Here is a 21348-nt window from a genome sequence, read left to right on the forward strand (position 1 = left end):
TAACATCCAGCCTAGACCTCCCCCAGCACAACTTGAGGCTGTGTCCCCTTGTTCTGTTGCTGGTTGCCTGGCAGAGGAGACCAACCCCACCTGGCTACAGCCTCCCTTCATTTAGTGGTAGACAGCAATGAGCTCTGCCCTGAGCCTCCTCTTCTGCAGGCTGCACACCCCCAGCTCCCTCAGCCTCTCCTCACAGGGCTGTGCTCCAGGTCTCTCACCATCTTTGTCACCCTTCTCTGGACATGTTCCAGTATCTCAATATCTCAACTGAATTGTTTCTGTTCCATCTCAGAGTGCAGCCCTGCTCCAGGACCGGCACCTCCTTGCCTCCTACCCTCAGTGCTTCCCTCTTCTGTCAGCACAGGAGCCCCTTCTGCTCACAGGGGTACTTCCCAGCCACAGCCACGCTTGCACTTACAGATAGCTAAACACATAAAAACCACAAAAGCCCTTCAATTCTGCTTTGTTCTTCCATAAAGCCAGGGCATGCTGCACCTTGTTTTAGCAGGGGAAATAATGCTTTGACACAAATGACAGCAATTCTGTCTTCTACCAAATTATTTCAAAGACACAGACAGCAGCTGTGCTAAAATCATGCTTGGTGAATTAATTTCGTTGGTCTGACTTCTCCTTTTATCTAAGCAGAAGCTCTGAGCTAGGCTATTTAGCACTTTTTAAGCAAAAGCACTAACAAGGCTGGAACCTAGGATCATAGAATTGCTTCAGCTGGAAAAGACCTCTAAGGCCATCGAGTCCAACCTTCAACCCAGCACCACCATGGTCAATAAATCGCGTCCCCAGCTGCCATGTCCCCAGGTCTCTTGAATACCTCTGGCCATGCTGACTCCACCACCTCCCTGGGCAGCCTGTTCCAGTGCCTGACCACTCTTTCAGGGAAGAAATGATTCCTAATATCCAACCTAAACCTCTCCTGGTGTAATTTCAGGCCACTTCTTCATCAGCTGGGGTGGGGGTATTACAAAGCCTGTGAGAACATCTCCTCTCGTTCTGGTTTACGCATTCAGCTCAGAACTTGGTACCAAAAGGCTACAGGAAGCCAGCAGTGACATTTAATTAATATGATCCATCTGGTTTTTAAGCACCATTCTAATGATCAATGGTTAATTTAGTCACGTGGTAAGTTGATCACAGGCAGAGGAGCTGGGCAGAGCTTTGCACAGCCTCGCAGTGATGCAGGGGCTGCTCCTGCCATGAGACTTCTCCGCTTCTGAGATCTCACCTATGCTGAGGGCAGCAGCATTTTGAAATGGGGCCAGATGATCCTTGGGCTCCCTTCCGAGGGATCTGGAGGTGCTGGTAGATAGTAGCTGAACATGAGCCAGCAGTGTGTCCAGGTTTATCAGGAGCAGTGTGGCCAGCAGGACAAGGAAGGTTATTCTGCCCCTGTACTCAGCACTGCTCAGGCCACACCTTGAGTGCTGTGTCCAGTTCTGGGCCCCTCAATTTAAGAGAGATGTTGAGGTGATTTAACATGTCCAGAGAAGGACACCAAGGCTGGGGAGGAGCCTGGAGCACAGCCCTGTGAGGAGAGGCTGAAGGAGCTGGGGGTGTGCAGCCTGGAGAAGAGGAAGCTCAGGACAGACCTCATTGCTGTCTACAACTACCTGAAGGGAGGTTGTAGCCAGGTGGGGTTGGTCTCTTCTCCCAGGCAATCGGCAACAGAACAAGGGGACACAGTCTCAAGTTGTGCTGGGGGAAGTACAGGCTGGATGTTAGGAGGAAGTTGTTGGCAGAGAGAGTGATTGGCATTGGAATGGGCTGCCCAGGGAGGTGGTGGAGTCACCATCCCTGGAGGTGTTCAAGAAAAGCCTGGATGAGGCACTTGGTGCCATGGTCTGGTTGACTGGACAGGGCTGGGTGCTAGGTTGGACTGGATGATCTTGGAGGTGTTTTCCAACCTGATTGATTCTATGATTCTGTGATTCTTTGGGATGGGACCACAGAACTGCTGAGTCATTTGGTCGGAAGAGACCTTGAAGTCCAACCATTATCCCAGCACTATGAGTTCACCACTAAACCATGTCTCTTAGCATCATATCTCCACCTCTTTGAAATCCCTCTAAGGATGGGCAATCCACCACCACCCTGGGCAGCCTGGGCCAGGCCTTGACATGCCTCAAAGGGAAGAAATTATTCCTCACACCCAATGTAAACCTCCCTTGGGCCAACTTTAGACCATTTCCCACTGTCCAGTTACTTATTTTTTGGGAGAAGATAATGACTCCCACTTCACTCCAATGTCCTTTCAGAGAGTTGTAGGAAGCCATGAAGTCTCCTCTTCTCCAGGCTGAACAATCCCAGGTCTCTTAGCTGCTCCTCACCACCTGGTTGTCCTTCCCTGGACATGCTCCAGCCTCTGTATGTAATCCATGACACAAGGAAGAGCAAAGAAGCCAAAGAATCACAGAATTACAGAATTAATCAGTGTGGAAAAGACCTTCAAGATCTCCAAGTCCAACCTACCACCTAACACCTTCTAATTAACTAACCAATGGTGCTAAGTGCCTCATCCAGCCTCCTCTTGAACACCTTGAGCGTGTCCAGAGAAGGGCGACGAGGCTGGTGAGAGGATTTGAGCACAAGCCCTATGAGGAGAGGCTGAGGGAGCTGGGATTGGTTAGCCTGGAGAAGAGGAGGCTCAGGGGTGACCTTATTGCTGTCTACAACTACCTGAGGGGTGGTTGTGGCCAGGAGGAGGTTGCTCTCTTCTCTCAGGTGGCCAGCACCAGAACGAGAGGACACAGCCTCAGGCTGTGCCAGGGGAGATTTAGGCTGGAGGTGAGGAGAAAGTTCTTCACTGAGAGAGTCATTGGACACTGGAATGGGCTGCCCGGGGAGGTGGTGGAGTCGCCGTCCCTGGGGCTGTTCAAGGCAGGATTGGATGTGGCACTTGGTGCCATGGTCTAGCCTTGAGCTCTGTGGTAAAGGGTTGGACTTGATGATCTGTGAGGTCTCTTCCAACCCTGATGATACTGTGATACTGTGTGATACCTCTCTACCACCACCTTGGGCTGGAGGCCATTTGGGATAAAATAACCTTTGCCATGCCCTTGGGAAGACCCCTGGGGAATCCAAGCAGACCTTCCATGATTCTTCCTAAACGCTCCTGCTTGCAGAGCTGCTGCACCCCACGGGGCTGACAGTGCAGGCAGAGCTCCAGGCTGAGCCACCTCCAGCTCGCCCGCGGGCAAACCGACTGCGCCAAGTGGCTTCAGTGAAACTTACGTTCAGAAGCTGTTTACAGCTCCTGCACTCTTATTTCTTGCTTCCTTCCCACTCCTTGGGAAATGTTTCCTTTTGATATTTTAATTTCTCTTGGGCTGACTTTAAGGAAGAAAGTGAGGTTGAAGCAGATGGTTGTCAGCAAACCAGTGCCTGCGAAGCACAATTGAGAATTAGCGTAACAAACCCCCAAAACTTGGCATCAGCCACAGCCTCCTGATAGAATTGTCAAAAGAAATCTGGCTTGGAAAAAGGATTTTGAATAATATTTTCAAAATTCAAATGATGGAAACTTTAAACAAACAAAATGCACCTATTTGGGGGTACTCAAGTGGTAACAAAAACCTCTGAAGGTTTAATACGCTGTGGGAGTGTGGCCAGCAGGTCCAGGGAGGGTCTCCTTCCCCTCTCCTCTGTCCTGCTGAAACCATATCTGGAATATTGTGTCCAGTTCTTGGCTCCCCCAGTTCAAGAACAACAGGGAAATACTGGAGAATGTCCAATGGAGGCCATGAAGTTGATAAAGGGCCTGGAGCATGTCTGTGAGGAGGAAAGGCTGAAAGGCCTGGGGCTGTTGAGCCTGAAGAAAAACAGCCTGAGAGGGGAATCTGATCAACACTCATCAAGAGCTAAAGAACCCGTGGAGGGCAAGAGGATGGGGCCAGAGGCTTCTCAGTAGTGCCCAGGAACAGGACAAGGGTCAATGGGCACAAACTGGAACCCTGGAGGTTCTACCTGAACAGAAGGAGAAACTTTGTTGTGAGGGTGCTGGAGCGCTGGAGCAGGCTGCTCAGAGAGGTTGGGGAGACTCCTTCTCTGAAGGGCTTCCAGCACTACTGAGCATTTTGATGCTGGGCAAGCTGCTGTGGCTGCCCCTGCTTTAGCAGGGGAGTTGGACTGGATGATGTCCAAAGGTCCCTTCCAACCCCCATCATGCTAGGACTCTGTGAATTCCTAGAGGTCTGGGTGTGACTCACAAAATTACTACTCAGAGCCTTCTTTTCAGAAGCACTCAGGAGTAGCTGGGTTAGCTGCTGAATAACAGGACACACCATCCAAGGAGATGTGTCCAGCATGAGAGTACTGAATGAGTAACCTACAACTGCCAACTTTTTCATGGTTGCAGTCCACTCACACCACTGGCATGGGCAGCAGCATGTCCCAGCCATCCAAGAGCTGCCTAAAAGCCCAGCAGATGCCAACACAGGAGAGTAAATGCAGTCTGGACCAAGCCACCTCCATCTTTCAACACAGATAGGGTTCTCTGCTAGGCTGTTATTAAGAATCTCTTTTCTGGTTTCTCTTTACAGAGAGAATTTGATTACTTTGGCACAAATCTCCTATGTGGCCCTATTAGACATTTCTGTTGAGAAGACAAAACTGTCTGTAAATTACTTCTTCCCCCAGGAAGGAGAGCACTGGGCTTTCTCTCAGCAGAAGTGTGTCCCAGGTTGAACTTTTTGCTCTTTTGATCTTCAGCCATTATCACTTTCTTTATGGATGAGGAGGTGCTTGAATCCAGTGTGAATTTATCCCAGGTTGTGAAAATAATTACAGATGAAAAGCAGGAGAGGAGGAAAAAAGGGAGGGGGGGGGAAGGCAAAACAAGAGATTTCTTCTCTGGTTTCACTTCCCTGTTGAGATCTGATTTATTAAAAAACAACAAGAAAAGAAAAGCAACTAAACCAAGAGTCAAACATCAAACCCACTACCCCCAGAAGAGCAGTGGGAATGCCTCTCTGCAGCCCTGCCCATCCTCAGCTGTGTCTGGGGTGCAGTGCTGGCTGCTCCACCACATGAGTCCAGGCTGCCCAGGGAGGTGGTGGAGTCAGTGTCCCTGAGGTGTCCAGGCAACGTGTGGCCATGGCACTTGGGGACATGGCTTAATGGCCATGGCAGTGTTGGGTTGATGGCTGGACTGGGTGATCTTAGAGGTCTTTTCCAGGTGCAACAACTCTATGATTCTGTGTGCAACTCATGTCCCCTGAGGCCACAGCCACAGGGAGGGATGCGACAAGGGGCAGCATGGCAAGAAGCTTCTCAGCTCTTCTGATGTAGGTCTGGAAATGCTTCAGAACCACCTGTTCAGCAAGGATTCTCAAACAACCAAATTCACAGAATCACATATTTATTTTAGTTGAAAGGGACCTTAAAAATCAGCTGGTTCCAACACTATGGGGAGGGACAGCTTCCACTAGATCAAGTTGCTCAAGGGCTGGTACAACCTGGTCTTGAACACCTCCAGTGACTCGTGATCTGCCAGCAGCATTTTGTTGTGGTGGGTCTGGCTGCTGCCTCTCCCCAGACACACTGAGCCTTTCTGTGTTAGTGCTGGCAAACACACAAACCCTCCAGCCAGATGACACGTGTCACTTCAACCCACCCCAGATCTGGCCTGGATCTCTGTCAACACTCTCAGAGTTAGCAGATGTCAAAGGACTTTCTCCACCAGCTCCTCAGTTGCCAAGGGAATGGGGAGTCTGCAACTTGGCTCCTAGAGCCCTACCCAAACACCAACTGGTTACCATCTGAGGCTGTAAACATCTCAGTGCTTAGGTGGTGCCTGTTAGGGACCCACAGGGATCTTCTAGCAGAAGTTCTGTGGCTCTGATCAGAGGTTTAGGGAGCTGGGGAGGCAAAGGCCTCCTGCTGCCTGTTGGGACAGAGACTTGCTTGTGCCTGTGCCTCTCTTGTACCTCCTGCCCTCACTCCTCCAGGATCATAGAATCCCAGCATGGTTTGGCTTGGAAGGGACCTTAAAGATCATCTAGTTCCAACCCCCTGCCATGGGCAGGGACACCTCCCACTAGACCATCCTGAGGCCACATCTAACCTCTCCTTGAACACCTCTGCTGAGGGGGGAGACACCCACATCTTCCCTGGGCAACCTATTCCAGTGTCTCACCAGCCCCACTGGAAAGAATTTCTTCCTAATCCCCAATCTCACTGCCTTGGGCTTCAATCCATTCCCTCTTGTCCTATCTTTACAAGGGAGTCTTGGCACAAGAAATGGGGAGGAAAGAGCTTGAATGTTGCCCTTGTGCACCACAGAGCTGGAAACAAGGACAGCAATGACAGCTAATGGGTTTAGGAAGGGCAGGTCCTGCCTGGCCAACCTGATCTCCTTTTATGATCAGGTTGCCCAGCTGGTGAATGCAGGACAGGCTGTGGATGGAGTCTACCTGGACTTCAGCAAAGCCTTTGACACCATCTGCCAGAATAAGCTCCTGGCATAGCTGGCAGCTCATGGCTTGGACAGATACTTTGAAATGGTCAGGAACTGGCTGGAGGGCTGGGCCCAGAGAGTGGTGCTGAATGGAGCCACATCCAGTTGGCAGGTGTCACCAGTGGTGTGCCCCAAGGATCAGTGCTGGGCCCAGTTCTGTTCAGTATCTTTATTGATGATCTGGACCAGAGGATTGAGTCCTCCATCAGTGAGTTTACAGATGACACCAAGTTGGAAGTAGGTGTAGATCTGTAGGAGGGTAGGAGAGCCCTGCAGAGGGACTTGGACAGGCTGGATGGGTGGGCAGAGGCCACTGGGATGAGATTGAACAAGGCCAAGTGCAGGGTTCTGCACTTTGGCCACAACAACCCCAAGCAGTGACACAGGCTGGGGACAGAGTGGCTGGAGAGCAGCCAGGCAGAGAGGGACCTGGGGGTACTGGTAGAGAGCAACTGAACATGAGCCAGCAGTGTGCCCAGGTGGCCAAGAGGGCCAGTGGCATCCTGGTCTGGATCAGGAAGAGTGCAACCAGCAGGACAAGGGAGGTAATTTTGCCCCTGTACTGTGTCCATTCCTGGGCCACTCAATTCAAGAGAGATGTTGAGATGCTGAAACATGTCCAGAGAAGGGTGACAAAGCTGGTGAGGGGCCTGGAGCACAGCCCTGTGTGGAGAGGCTGAGAGAGCTGGGGGTGTTTAGTCTGGAGAAGAGGAGACTCAGGAGTGACCTCATTGCTGTCTACAACTTCCTGAAGGGAGGTTGTAGCCTGGGGGGGTTGGCCTCTTCTGCCAGGCAACCAACAAAACAGGAGAACACAGTCCTAAGTTGTGCAGGGGGAGGTCTTGGCTGGATATGAGGAGGAAGTTGTTGCCAGAGAGAGTGATTGGCATTGGAATGGGCTGCCCAGGGAGGTGGTGGAGTCATCGTCCCTGGAAGTGTTCAAGAAAAGCCTGGATGAGGCACTTAGTGCCATGGTCTGGTTGATTGGATAGGGCTGGGTGCTAGGTTGGACTGGATGATCTTGGAGGTCTCTTCCAACCTGGCTGATTCTATGATTCTATGATTCAGGGGAGAGAGAGGAGTCTGAGAGCTAAGGATGCTAGAGGTGCTGGTTGGTAAGGTAAAGGACAAGGGAAAGAAATTATCTACATATCTCAGGAACAATCAAACCCCTGTCTCACCTACCTGGGGACAGCAGCACTTAGAACCCTGTCTCTGCCATGATGGGACAGGTGGTTTGGAGGAGAATTGAATTAGCTGAGGTGAATACTTGGAGCCATTGATAACCAGTTTTAGCAAAGCCCAGAATAACAGCTTGGTCCCCAAGAGGGAGAAAACACATCAGTGTCTAGGCTTTAAAAGGGTGAATATCAACATCCTGCTGACCAGCCACTTGTTGTCAGGCCCAGAAACGTCACTGGGAGGGGCAGTGTGAGATGGCACCACTGAGGAATGCCTTGGTTCTACAGTGTGATTAATGCCAAGGAGAAATGATTGATGGAAAACTCAGCATCAGCTCAACAGCTGATGAAAAACTCAACATGAGCCAGCAATGATTGCAGGCAGCTCAAAGCTAACTGTGTGCTGGACTGTGTCAAAAGAATCGTGACCAGCAGGACCAGGGAGGTGATTCTTCCCCTCTGCTCAGATGAGACCCAGCCTGGAGCACTACATCCAGTTCTGGGCTCCCCAGCATAAAAAGTGCATAGAACTGTTTGAGCTGGTCCAAAGGAGGCCACAAAGACAATCAGAGGGATGGAGCATCTCCCCTGTGGAGACAGGCTGGGAGAGTTGGGGCTGTTCAGCCTGGAGAGGAGAAGGCTGCAGGGAGGTCTTAGAGCAGCCTTCTAGTACCTGAAGGGGGCTACAGCAGAGCTGGGAGAGACCTTTTGCAAGGGTTTGTAGTGATAGGATCAGGGAAATGGCTCCTAGATGGAAGAGAGGATGAGGATACTGCAGATGAGGAAGAAATTCTTTCCACTGAGGGTGGTGAGACACTGGAACAGGTTGCCCAGGGAGACTGTGGATGCTACTTCCCTGGAGGTGTTCAAGACCAGCTTGGATGGGGCCTTGAGCAACCTGGGCTAGTGGAAGATGTCACTGCCCATGGCAGGGGGAGTTGGAACTGGATGACTTGACCATTTGTTTGGGGTGCTTAGCACCTATGGAACCATTCTATCCTACTTCAGTAACCCATCTGCAGAAAACTAATGATTTGGAAATTTAGCTGAAAGATACACAGTCAATTTGTAAGCAAGTTACAGTCATTCTAGCTTCATCGAATGACTCTGTAACTATGTCAGTGTCCACTTACTGAGGAATTGTTCCATCTCTGAAAAGCTTAAAATAGAAAAAAACTCCCCACAGCAAACTCCTGGCTAAGCTGTCAGCCCATGGCTTGGATGGCAACACTCTGTGCTGGGTTAGGAACTGGCTGGAGGGACGAGCCCAGAGAGTGGTGGTGAATGGTGCCACATCCAGCTGGCAGCTGTCACTAGTGGTGTCCCTCAGGGATCAGTGCTGGGCCCCATCCTCTTTAACATCTTCATAGATGATCTGGATGAGGGCATGGAGTCAGTCATCAGCAAGTTTGCAGATGACACCAAGCTGGGGGCAGATGTGACTGAGTTGGAGGGCAGAAGGGCTCTGCAGCGGGACCTTGACCACCTGGACAGATGGGCAGAGTCCAATGGGATGGGGTTCAATAGCTCCAAGTGCAGGGTGCTGCACTTTGGCCACAACAACCCCATGCAGAGATACAGGCTGGGGTCAGAGTGGCTGGAGAGCAGCCAGACAGAGAGGGATCTGGGGGTGCTGATTGATACCCGCCTGAACATGAGCCAGCAGTGTGCCCAGGTGGCCAAGAGAGCCAGTGGCATCCTGGCCTGCATCAGGAATGGTGTGGTCAGCAGGAGCAGGGAGGTCATTCTGCCCCTGTACTCTGCACTGGTTAGACCTCACCTTGAGTACTGTGTTCAGTTCTGGGCCCCCCAGTTTAGGAGGGACATTGAGATGCTTGAGCATGTCCAGAGAAGGGTGACGAGGCTGGTGAGAGGCCTTGAGCACAGCCCTACGAGGGGAGGCTGAGGGAGCTGGGATTGTTTAGTCTGGAGAAGAGGAGGCTCAGGGGTGACCTTATTGCTGTCTACAACTACCTGAGGGGTGGTTGTGGCCAGGAGGAGGTTGCTCTCTTCTCTCAGGTGGCCAGCACCAGAACGAGAGGACACAGCCTCAGGCTGCGCCAGGGGAAATTTAGGCTTGAGGTGAGGAGAAAGTTCTCCACTGAGAGAGTCATTGGACACTGGAATGGGCTGCCTGGGGAGGTGGTGGAGTCGCCATCCCTGGGGCTGTTCAAGGCAAGATTAGACGTGGCACTTGGTGCCATGGTCTAGCCTTGAGCTCTGTGGTAAAGGGTTGGACTTGATGATCTGTGACGTCTCTTCCAACCCTGATGATACTGTGTGATACTGTGATACTGTGATACTGTGTGATACTGTGATACTGTGACTTGATTTCCAACCCAACCCATTCCATGATTCTCTAACAGTGGCTTTATGAAGCATAAGCCTTGTGGAGAGCCACCATGGGAGGTGATCACTCTGCTGACTGACGGCGACCGTCACAAAGCAGCCTTCCTAACGTGATTTGATTTACTGCCCCAGGCACTTTGACAAATTGCCTTCTACCCAGCAATGCTCTGAAATTAAATGGGTTAAAAATGGTTAAATGTTCTAAAAATGTAATCAAAGGCAGGAAGCCATCCTTCTTGGGTCTGCTGCCAGCAGGTTGCCATAGGGACCTCTCCTTAACACAATCCTGATTGCAGAGGACATTCATCAGAGAGTGCTAATAGCTGATGGGTGGCAATAGCTCAGCCATGCAGTTCAGCTGTGGTGGTGGTGGTGGTGTTGTTCCCAGGTGGACATCCCACTTGGTGCAGCTCAATCTGAAACTGAAGTGTCAGAAAGATGAGGAATGTTCTGGTAGAAGGAGGCAATGTCCAGGAACACAGCAGGGCTGAGAAGTTACGAGAAGAGCATGAGGAAGACCTAAGAACCTACACCTAGAGCTGTGAGTCTAACATCAGTGCCAGGAAACACTAAGGGGAATCCCAGCATGCTAGGGGTTGGAAGGGACCCCTGGGGACCATCAGTAATGCACCCCAGGAGACCACTGGCCTTCTTGGCCATGAAGGTTCATCGCTAGATCTTACCAGATGCTGCTGAAAGACATTTAAGGGACAATGCCACCATCAGGTACAGTCACCTCTGGTTGGTTCATCAGGGGAGAGTTCTAACTGATCTGGTCTCCTCCTACAACTAGTTGACCCACCTCATGGATGAAGGGCGGGATGTGGATGTTTTTCTGGCTTGGATCCCCATATATGCCACAGGTGAGAGGGTGAACAAGACCCATGGATGGTACCAGGTGAAAACAGGGCTGCAGAGCTTCCCATTGCCCTGGAGCATCTTCGTGACAAACTGGAGAAAGGTACCAGCTTAGGTGGGGTCTGTAACACCTCCCATAATGAATCATAGAAACATAGAATCAGTCAGCATTGGAAGGGACCACAAGGATCATCCAGTTCCAACCCCCCTGCCATGGGCAGGGTCACCTGCCACAGCCTCATCCAGCCTGGCTTTAAACACCTCCAGGGATGAGGCTTCCACCACCTCCCTGGGCAACCCCTTCCAGGATCTCACCACTCTTATGCTGAAGAATTTCTTCCCAAGATCCAGTCTGAATCTACCCATTTCTAGCTTTGTTCCATTCCTCCCAGTCCTATCACTCCCTGACAGCCTAAAAAGTCCCTCCCCAGCTTTCTTGTAGCCCCCTTCAGATACTGAAAAGCCGCAACAAGGCCACCTGGGAGCCTTCTCCTCTGCAGACTGAACAGCCCCAACTCCCTCAGTCTCTCCTTATAGCAGAACAGCTCCAGCTCTCTGATCATTCTCATGGTCCCTCTCTGGACACCTTCCAGCACATCCTCTTGTAGTAGGGGCTCCAGAAGCCCTCAAGCAGAGATTCTAGCCATGTCTAATGGGCAGCAGGGCATCATCACCAACATCTGCAGGTGTCCCACTGAGACTGAATGCTTACAGCACTTGGGCATGGGCATGGTTGGCTGAAGTGGGTAACACCCAAAGCAGAGAGCTCATACCAGGAACAAGATGATTCTGGTTACCAAAAGCAATTAGTGGCCATAAAATCTGCTCTCAGGACAGCACACGATGAAGATCCTCTAGATGGAAGCTTGGGCATTGTTTGGAAGCACTGCCAGAGCTGGGACACTCAGTCATGTGTTATGAAGAAATTAGTTGATGAAGTGCAGGGGATGACATTAGATTATCCTAATGGTCCCTGCTGGGTATGAATTTAATGAAAGAATATGTGCTTCTTAGTCCTTTATTAAAAATAACAGAATCTTCTAATTTGATTTATTTTCCACACTCTCGCAGTCAGCTCAGTGTCTGCCTACAGATGTAGCTGGAGGACACCAGCAGAGCTTAGCTAGCTTCAGCTCTGCACAGAGGTCCTCACGTTGCTCATCCCACGGCTGCAGCTGGGCCAAGAGCTGCCTCTCTTGGATGCAGAGAATGATGAAGGGACTGGAGCACTGCCTGGTGAGGAGAGGCTGAGGGACCTGGGGCTGTTTAGTCTGGAGAAGAGAAGAATGAGAAGGGATTTAATCAATGTTTATCAATACCTGAGGGCTGGGGGTCAGGAGAGGGGGGACAGGCTCTGCTCACTTGATCCCTGCGATAGGACAAGGAGCAATGGATGGAAGCTGCAGCACAGGAGGTTCCAGCTCAACACAAGGGGGAACTTCTTGACTGGAAGGGTCCCAGAGCACTGGCACAGGCTGCCCAGAGAGGTTGTGGAGTCTCCTTCTGTGCAGCCTTTCAAGGCCTGTCTGGATGTGTTCCTGTGTGACCTGAGCTAGATTGTATGCTCCTGCTATGGCAGGGGGGTTGGACTCAATGATCTCTTTGGGTCCCTTCCAACCCCTGACATCCTGTGAGCCTGTGATCCTCTGATCTCTTCACCCTTAAACTTCTGAGGTTTCTAAAGGACAGAAAAATGTCCTGGTGTGAGGATGGTGAAGGAGATAGAGCTGGAGGCAGAACCAGAGCACAGGGGTGAACATCAGCGCTGCTCCTCAAGACACCCTTTCTACAAGGGCTTGTAGTGTTAGGAGTGGCAGTGGCTTTGAGCTGGCAGAGGGGAACTTTAGATGGGAGATGAGGAAGAAATTCTTTCCATTGGGGCTGGTGAGACACTGGAATAGGTTGCCCAGGGAAGATGTGGGTGTCTCCCCCCTCAGCAGAGGTGTTCAAGGAGAGGTTAGATGTGGCCTCAGGATGGTCTAGTGGGAGGTGTCCCTGCCCATGGCAGGGGGTTGGAACTAGATGATCTTTAAGGTCCCTTCCAAGCCAAACCATGCTGGGATTCTATGATCCTGGAGGAGTGAGGGCAGGAGGTACAAGAGAGGCACGGGCACAAGCAAGTCTCTGTCCCAACAGGCAGCAGGAGGCCTTTGCCTCCCCAGCTCCCTAAACCTCTGATCAGAGCCACAGAACTTCTGCTAGAAGATCCCTGTGGGTCCTTAACAGGCACCACCTAAGCACTGAGATGTTTACAGCCTCAGATGGTAACCAGTTGGTGTTTGGGTAGGGCTCTAGGAGCCAAGTTGCAGACTCCCCATTCCCTTGGCAACTGAGGAGCTGGTGGAGAAAGTCCTTTGACATCTGCTAACTCTGAGAGTGTTGACAGAGATCCAGGCCAGATCTGGGGTGGGTTGAAGTGACACGTGTCATCTGGCTGGAGGGTTTGTGTGTTTGCCAGCACTAACACAGAAAGGCTCAGTGTGTCTGGGGAGTGGCAGCAGCCAGACCCACCACAACAAAATGCTGCTGGCAGATCACGAGTCACTTCTGGGGAGAAGGAAGATCATATCTGCAGCCCTTTGGGTTCTTCTTCTCTTGACCCAGGGTCAGCTCTCATGTGACAACATGAACAGCAAGCATGTGACAATATGCCCAGGAGCACACTGAAGATTCATCTGCAGCAATCAGACAGATAGAGCTCCTGAGCCAATGAAGAGAGGACTTCTGCCAAGCAAAGCCAGGGATGAAGTTTTCCTCTGCTCTGCTCTGCTCTGCTCTGCTCTGCTCTGCTCTGCTCTGCTCTGGGGAGGCCACATCTGGAACAGTGGGTCCAGTTCTGGGCCCCCTAGTTCAAGAGAGACAGGAGTGCACACTGAGAGGTGATTTATGCCCAGGCTTGGAAGCTCTCCAAAGAAGGAGACTCCCCAACCTCTCTGGGCAGCCTGCTCCAGGGTTCTGAACCCTCACAGGGGAGAAGTTTCTCTTCCTGTTCCAGCCTCACCATGTCTGAGGTCACTGGGAGGCAGGCACTGACCCTGAGCAGTCCCTGGTAGTGGAGAACTCAATGAGATAACTTCCTTACTCAGCAGCAGCTCATCTTCTGTTGGCAAGGGAGGATTTCAAGTCTTCTGGGTTGCTCAAGCAGGGGCATAAGTTCCTGCATCAGGATTGTTCTGGAGATAAGGCAGAAGCTGCAGGCAGAGGCTTCCAGGACTCCCCAGCCACTTATTCCCCACTGACCTGTGCAGAACTGAACAGGTTTATGGGAAAGGCAAAGCTTGCAAGAAACAGAAAGACTCAATTAGATTCTCCTCTTCAAATTCATTATGGAGATGAAAACATGAGTGTACAGGACAACCAGGGGTGCACACAGAGAGGTGATTTATGCCCAGGCTTGGAGCAGCAAGTGCCTGAGGAGCAGCAGAGCTCCATAATGGGTGAGTGATCTCCAGGAGGGCTCTCCAATAACTCAGATAAGATGCAGCAGAAATGTCTGCAGCAGGCAGGCAGATTTAGCTTAATGAATTTGCTTTGTGCACTGCTCATAAGCTACCACCATTGCACCCTCTAAACTGGCCCTGTCTGAACAAAGTTGAGGCAAACAAGGGTTTAACTGCTGTGTAAAGCTTGTGCTGAGGCACAAGGAAGTTCCCCATGCTCCAGTGATGTGCCCTCATGGCCAAGAAGGACAATGGTCTCCAGGGGTGCATGAAGAAAAGTGTGGCCAGCAGGTCAAGGGAGGCTCTCCTTGCCCTCTACTCTGCCCTGGAAGGCCACAGCTGGAGTCTTGGGTGCAGTTCTCCCCATTTCAAGAGAGATGGAGAAGTACTGGAGAGAGTCCAGTAGAGGCTGCAAAGGTGGTGAGGGGCCTGGAGCATGTCTGTGAGGAGGAAAGGCTGAGAGCCCTGGGGACGTTGAGCCTACAGAAGAGCAGCCAGAGAGGAGACCTGATCAATGCTTAGCAAGAGCTAAAGGACCTGTGAGGGGCAAGAGGATAGGGCCAGACTCATTTTAGTGGTGCCCAGGGACAGGACAAGAAATGAAGGGCACAGGCTGGATTGCAGGAGGCTCCACCTGGAGATGAGAAGAGCAGGATTCCTCCTTGCTGTAGCCAGATCAACATTTGTTCCTTAAAAGAAGTTCTGAGTCTGAGGGCGATGGGATCCTGCATCATTTCCATGCAGGTTCTTTACACCAAGGATACAACCTCTTTCCTGTGTCCAACTTATGAGCCCTGGACTCAAAACCCAGTCTGTGTTCTCCAGGGCACTATTTATTGTAGTTCTGCTGCAATCCTTCTGCACAGCTTCTATGAGGGGAAAAAGGGACGTAAGTGCTTGTCATACAGAAACATCAAACTGTAGTGAAGGCTCTTCAAGACTCCTTAAACGTGTTGCCATCATTAGAGCAGGAATAAAATTCCAGAAGAGGAAAAGAACACTTAGATCTCATCACCTTACCCAGGGGGATTGTTCTCCTTACTTAGGAAACCTCCAGAACTCCTCAGGATTCAGTGGCTGGGGAACTCCTGGGCAGACACTTGAGCACACCCAGCTCACCCTGTTCCCAGCACATCTGATTCAGCTTCAAGAGGCAGCAGCAAACCACCTGCTTGCACAGATGAGGGACAGAGAGAAATAAACATGAGGAGGAGCTGCAGGATCAGGCACCAGTTACTTGCTTGTGTTGGACAGCAGACCACAGTGGTTCAGAGGAGGCCACGAAGATGATCAGAGGGTTGGGTCTACTCTCCTAGAAGAACAGATTGAGTGAGTTGGAGTTGTTTAACCCTGGAGTACTGTGTGCAGCTCTGGAGCCCCCAGCACAAGAAAGACATAGAAGTGCTGGAGCCAGTCCAGAGAAGGCCATGAATATGCTCAGAGGGCTGCAGCAGCTCTGCTATGAGGACAGGACAAGAGAGCTGGGGCTCTGCAGCCTGGAGAAGAGAAGGCTTGAAGTGTCCTTCCAGTATCTGAAGGGAGCTACAGAAGGTCTGGGGAAGGACTACTGACAAGGTCTTGTCATGACAGGGTGAGGAGTAATGGGTTTAAACTGGCAGAGGGGAGATTGAAACTGGATAAGTTCATTCCAGTGAGGATGATGAGACACTGGCACAGGTTGCCCAGGGAGGTCACCTTCCTGGAGGTGTTTAGGACCAAGTTGGATGAAGCCTTGAGTGACCTGTTCTAGTGGGAGGTATCCCTGCCTATGGCAGGGGCTTGGACCACACCTCATCTTTGAGGTCCCTTCCAAGCTAACCATTCTATGATTCCAGAGAAGAGAAGGCACCATGGAGACCTTAGAGATGGAAAGGAGCTTACAGGAAGTCTGGGGAGGGACTGCCTAGAAAGGCTTGTGGTAATAGGGAAAGTGGCAATGGTTTGAAACTGGAGCAAGGTGGGTTTGGAGTGGATCAGGAGGAAGCTCTCCACAATCATGCTGGTGAGGTGCTAGAGCAGGTTTCTCAATGATGTGGTTGAGGCCTCATCTCTGGAGACATTCAAAGTCAAACTTGATGGGGCCCTGAGCAACTTGATCTAGTTGGAGGTGTCCCTGTTGACTGCAGAGGTGTTGGGCAAGATGACCTTTGGGGGTACCCTCCAGCCTGATGTGTTCTGTGTGTCTGTGATCACAGCCCATCCACTCCCCACATCCTATATTCTCCTGCTTGCAAATTGCTGTGTCCACCACTCACAGCATCCAGAATGTTTGCTACAAACCTGCTGAGACCACACTGAGCTTTTTCTTTCTCCTAAGTGTTTGCAAACAGATTCAACTCTTACTATACCTTTTCTCTTGTACTCATTGTGGAGGAGAATCTGCAGCCCTGGGGTCTGCATATGCTTCACTGCCTTCTCTGCTATGAATCTTCATGCCAGTGATGCATGATAGGAGTTTCCTTAGGTGGGCTGTGGACATACAGCTGCCTGGTTTCCTCCTGCAGCATCCAGCAACAGGTGGGAGGTGAGTAGGAGAAGTGCAGCTGTGGAGGCTGTCCCCTTCCTTTCTCTCCATCTCCCTCCTTCCAGCACCACCTCCCCTTCCCCACCCACTCTGGGCCTTTCCTGCCCCACACAGCAGAGGTTTATCCCCCAAACCCAGAGCAGCTGGCTGCTGCTGGAGTCTCCTCCCACCCCAGGTGTCACCACTTTGCCCTCCCTGCCCATCCCCTTTATAATCAGCCCCAGGAGAAGCAGAAGCCCCAAGCTTGCCCAAGTGGGCAGAGGGATCCTCCTCCTGGCATCACTGGTGAGTGCCCATGGTGCACCCTGGGTGAATGGGAGTGGGATCTAAAGGCCGGGGGGCCTGGTGGCCCCCCAGCCAGGTAGGGCTAGGCTTGCTGCTTACTCTGATGTCAGTGACCTCACTCCCAGGTGCTGGTTGGGCTTTCTTCCTTAGGCTGAGCTCCTCTCTGTTTAGCTGCTTCTTTCTGCTCACTCCTGATGAGCTGAAAGGCTTGGCTGAACAGGAAGCTCCTGGGGGAGCAGCTTTGTGTTGTCATGAAGTGTTTGGAGAAGCAAGTCTTGGCTGGAGTGAAATGAGGTCTCCCAGCCCCTTCACCAGCTCTGTTGCCCTTCTCTGGACTTGCCCCAGCACCCCAGCTGCCTCCTTCCCTTGGGATGTTCAGCTGGAGTACAGCTGCTGTCACTTCGGGTTTCTTGATGCCCAAGGGGAGCAGCACATGGCAGCCTGGGCTGAAACCAGTCAGCAAATGCTGGAAATACCTGAGCTGCTTGTTCCTCTGCAGAGCTGCACTGCTGGGAGCCACCACCAGCAGGTTGGGTTGGAAAAGCTCTCGAAGATCTTCAAGCCCAACCTTCAACTCAACACCACTGGTGGCCTCTAAACCTTATCCCAAAATACTACAGTTCTTGAACACCACCAGGGTTGGTGACTCCTCCATCTCCCTGGGCAGCCTGTTCCAATGCCTGACCACTCTTGCAGGGAAGAAATTGTTCCTCATGTCCAACCTACACCTCCCCTGCCATAATTTCAGGCCATTTTTTTCTCATTCTGTCACCTGGTACTAGAAGAGACCAACCCCTGCCTCAGTCCAATCTCCTTTCAGGGAGTTGTAGAGAGCAGTGAGGTCTCCCCTCAGCCTCATGTTCTCCAGCTCTGAAGATCCTCAGTTCTTCCCCAGCAAAGAGGGGAAGTTTTTCAACAGAATCACAGAACTAACCAGGTTGGAAAATGCCTTCAAGATCGAGTCCAACCTAACACCTTCTAATTCACAGAACTGCAGAGGTTGGAAGGCACCTCCAGAGATCATCACGTTCATGCCTGCAAAGAAGCAGAGCAGGAGGCGTAATGCCAGGCTGTTCTAATGCAATCAAGGCTGGATCAGACAGAGCAACCTGATCTAGTGGGAGGTGTCCCTGCCCATGGCAAGAGAGTTGGAACTACAGGATCTTTAAGGTCCTTTCTAATCTAAACAATTCTATTGTCAGGAATCCCCCAGGAAAGGGCTGAACCAGCTTCTCTTGAGCCTCTCCAGCACAGCCCCAACACCAGCTCTAACCAGGGTGTTGCTGACAAGGGCACAATGACCTTCCAGCACTCAAACCTCCCCATCTTCCACCTCAGTGTCCAGCACTGTTGTTCTTCTCTGGCTTCATGATCATATTCATCATGAGCACAACAGGCACAGAGCAAAGGTGACCTCCCAGAAAACCCACAGGCAGGTTGTGTGGAGCAAAAACCATTCTCAGATTCTAGTATTTAGGTTATTCTGAGAGCAGATGAGGAATTTGAAAGCCACCTGAATTTGACCCTGAAGTTTCCTCTCTCCACCTGAGAAGGGGTTGGCAGGATGCTCAGATCACAGGGCTATAATTTCCCATGGCTACAGAGAGATTTTCAGATCATGTTTGTGGGTTTGGGGTTTTCTTTTTTGGAGGAATGTTTCTGCCAGACACAGTCCATGAGCCAGGCCTTGGCAAGAACACTCTTTCAGCTCTTTTCTCATCTTCACTGGTCTGAAGTAAATAATTCTGACTTGTTTAATTCTTAACCTAGAGTTTTATGATAGAAACCACTTGACCGCATTTGACTTTGGAGTCTTGGGATCAGTGGGAAGTTTAAAGCTGTTGACAATTCCCTTTACTCCTCATGGTGACTGTTGGTCAGTGAGAACAGTGAGTAAGACATTATGTTTCATGCTGAGTGTTAATTCCTCTCTTGTACTTTCCTTGGGGGGGAAAAAAACCCCAAAACTCTTGTGCAGACACAAAAGGTCAACAGAAGAGCTGCAACCTGCCAGAGCTTACCTTCAGCTTCAGAAAAACACTGGAATAAACAACTGAACCTGATGCAAGTCCTGGCAAGCAACCAAAAGGAGCATAAAAGTCAAGATCAATTTGCCAGGAGTGCCTCATGTCAGTGCTCTCTAACGTTTCTCTGAGGCACAGTGCTGGACCTTGCAGTGAGGAATCACAGAATCAGTCAGGGTTGGAAGGCACCACAAAGATCATCCAGTTCCAACCCCCCTGCCATGGGCAGGGACACCTCATGCTACATCAGGCTGGCCACAGCCTCATCCAGCTTGGACTTAAACACCTCCAGGGATGAGGCTTCCACCACCTCCCTGGGCAACCCTTGCCAGGCTCTCACCACCCTCACACTGAAGAACTTCCTCACACCCACTCTGAATCTACCCGTTTCTAGCTTTGTTCCATTCCCCCCAGTCCTAGCACTACCTGACAGTCTAAACAGTTCCTCCCCAGCTTTCTTGTAGGTCTCCTTAAGACTCCAGGGAGAGGACTTCCACAATCTCCCTCAACAACCTGTGCTACTCTGTCATCACCCTCACTGCAAAGCATTTCTTCCTAATCTCCAGTCTCAATCTCCCCTCTTCCAGCTCCAAACATTGCCCCTGGTTCTATCACTGCCAGCCCTTGTAAGAAGTTCCTCCCCACCTTTCTTGTAGGATCCCTTTGAGTACTGGAACCCTTCAGGTTCAGAGCTAACTAAAGAGGCAGGAAAGGCTCCTTTCAAACACTGACAGACCTCAATCAGTAATTAATAAAGAGTAGCTGTGCTTTGCACCAGGGGTCCTCCTGAGCAAGACTCACTATCCAGATGAATGCATTACATCCAAGATGGGAACAGCCTCAGAAAGCTTTCTTGGAAAATAACAAGTGGTGCCTACGTGGAGCAGTGGATGTGGCAGAAGATTTGCAGCCCTGCGTCCTGCCTGGGTTTTATTAGTGTGTACTGCCTGCCAACTTTGGGCTTGTGGACTGTGGCATCTGCAAAGCTGGTGTGGCAGGAGCTATGGCAGAGGCCAGGCAATCCACCAACATGTCAGACGTGGCCCAAGCTATGTTTCACTAGGAATAAATCACTGCAGGAAACACTCAGAGAGCAAACAAAACAGCTCATGGCTGAACTAGATGTCTAGCTCAGATATAAAAACATTGGAAACAGAGAAACTTACTGGAAGAGTATTGGAGTCTCTGAGTGAAGAGGTGAACGTTCCAGGGATAGGCCATAAAACAGCAATGATGGACAAGTGAATAATTTAATTAGAGCATTAAGAGCTTTAAGTCTGGAAGCACAGATTGGATCTTCCCCTTCCCACTTCTGCTGCGTTTGCTACTATCTTCACCCACTGCTGTTTTGGCTGCTGCTTTGCTGCTTCACTGCTGCTTGACTCCATCCCCATCTTCTTTAAGGTTATTATAGCCTGTAGTAGTTTGTTCTCCGTATTCTATAAGAAATACAAGTTTCTTTTTTTCCCTTTCTTTTGACTTTACAATTTCTGAGTTGTGGTGAATTTACTCCACTGGGGTAGGGGTCTGCCCAAACCCATCACACAGCAGAACCTGGAAGCGAGTGGAGCGCCCACTCACCACAGGCTTTTGAAGCAACTCGGTCTGAGTGCTGAACACTGATTGGCAAGACCAAAACTGAATAGGTCAGCTTCACAGAAAGAAGGGGCACAACATCCTTGAGATACCTTTAAGACTACTTGTATTAAAAGGAATATGATCAGACCCATGGAGAAGAATTCAAACTCTAAGTTCATAGAATCATAGAATGTCAGGGGCTGGAAGGGACCTCCAAAACTCATCTGGTCCACCCCCCCAACAGAGCAGCATCACCTACAGCAGATCACACTGGAACACATCCAGATGGTTCTCAAATATCTCCAGAGAGGGAGACTCCACAACGTCCCTGGGCAGCCTGTTCCAGTGCTCTGTCACCCTCACAGGGAAAAAAAAATCCTCCTCAGGTTCACATGGAACCTCCTATGCCTCAGCTGCCACCCATTGTCCTGTCACTGGGCATCACCCAGCAGAGCCTGGCTCCAGCCTCCTGACACTCATCCTGCACAGCTTTATAACCACTGATGAGGTCACCTCTCAGGCTTCTCTTCTCCAAGCAGCACAGCCCCACCTCCCTCAGGCTCTCCTCCTAACAGAGATGTTCCATTCCCTTCAGCATCTTTGTGGCTCTGCATTGGACTCTCAAGCACCTCCCTGTCCT

Source organism: Pogoniulus pusillus, chromosome 8 (assembly GCF_015220805.1).
Source record: "Pogoniulus pusillus isolate bPogPus1 chromosome 8, bPogPus1.pri, whole genome shotgun sequence".
Taxonomy (NCBI): Eukaryota; Metazoa; Chordata; class Aves; order Piciformes; family Lybiidae; genus Pogoniulus; species Pogoniulus pusillus.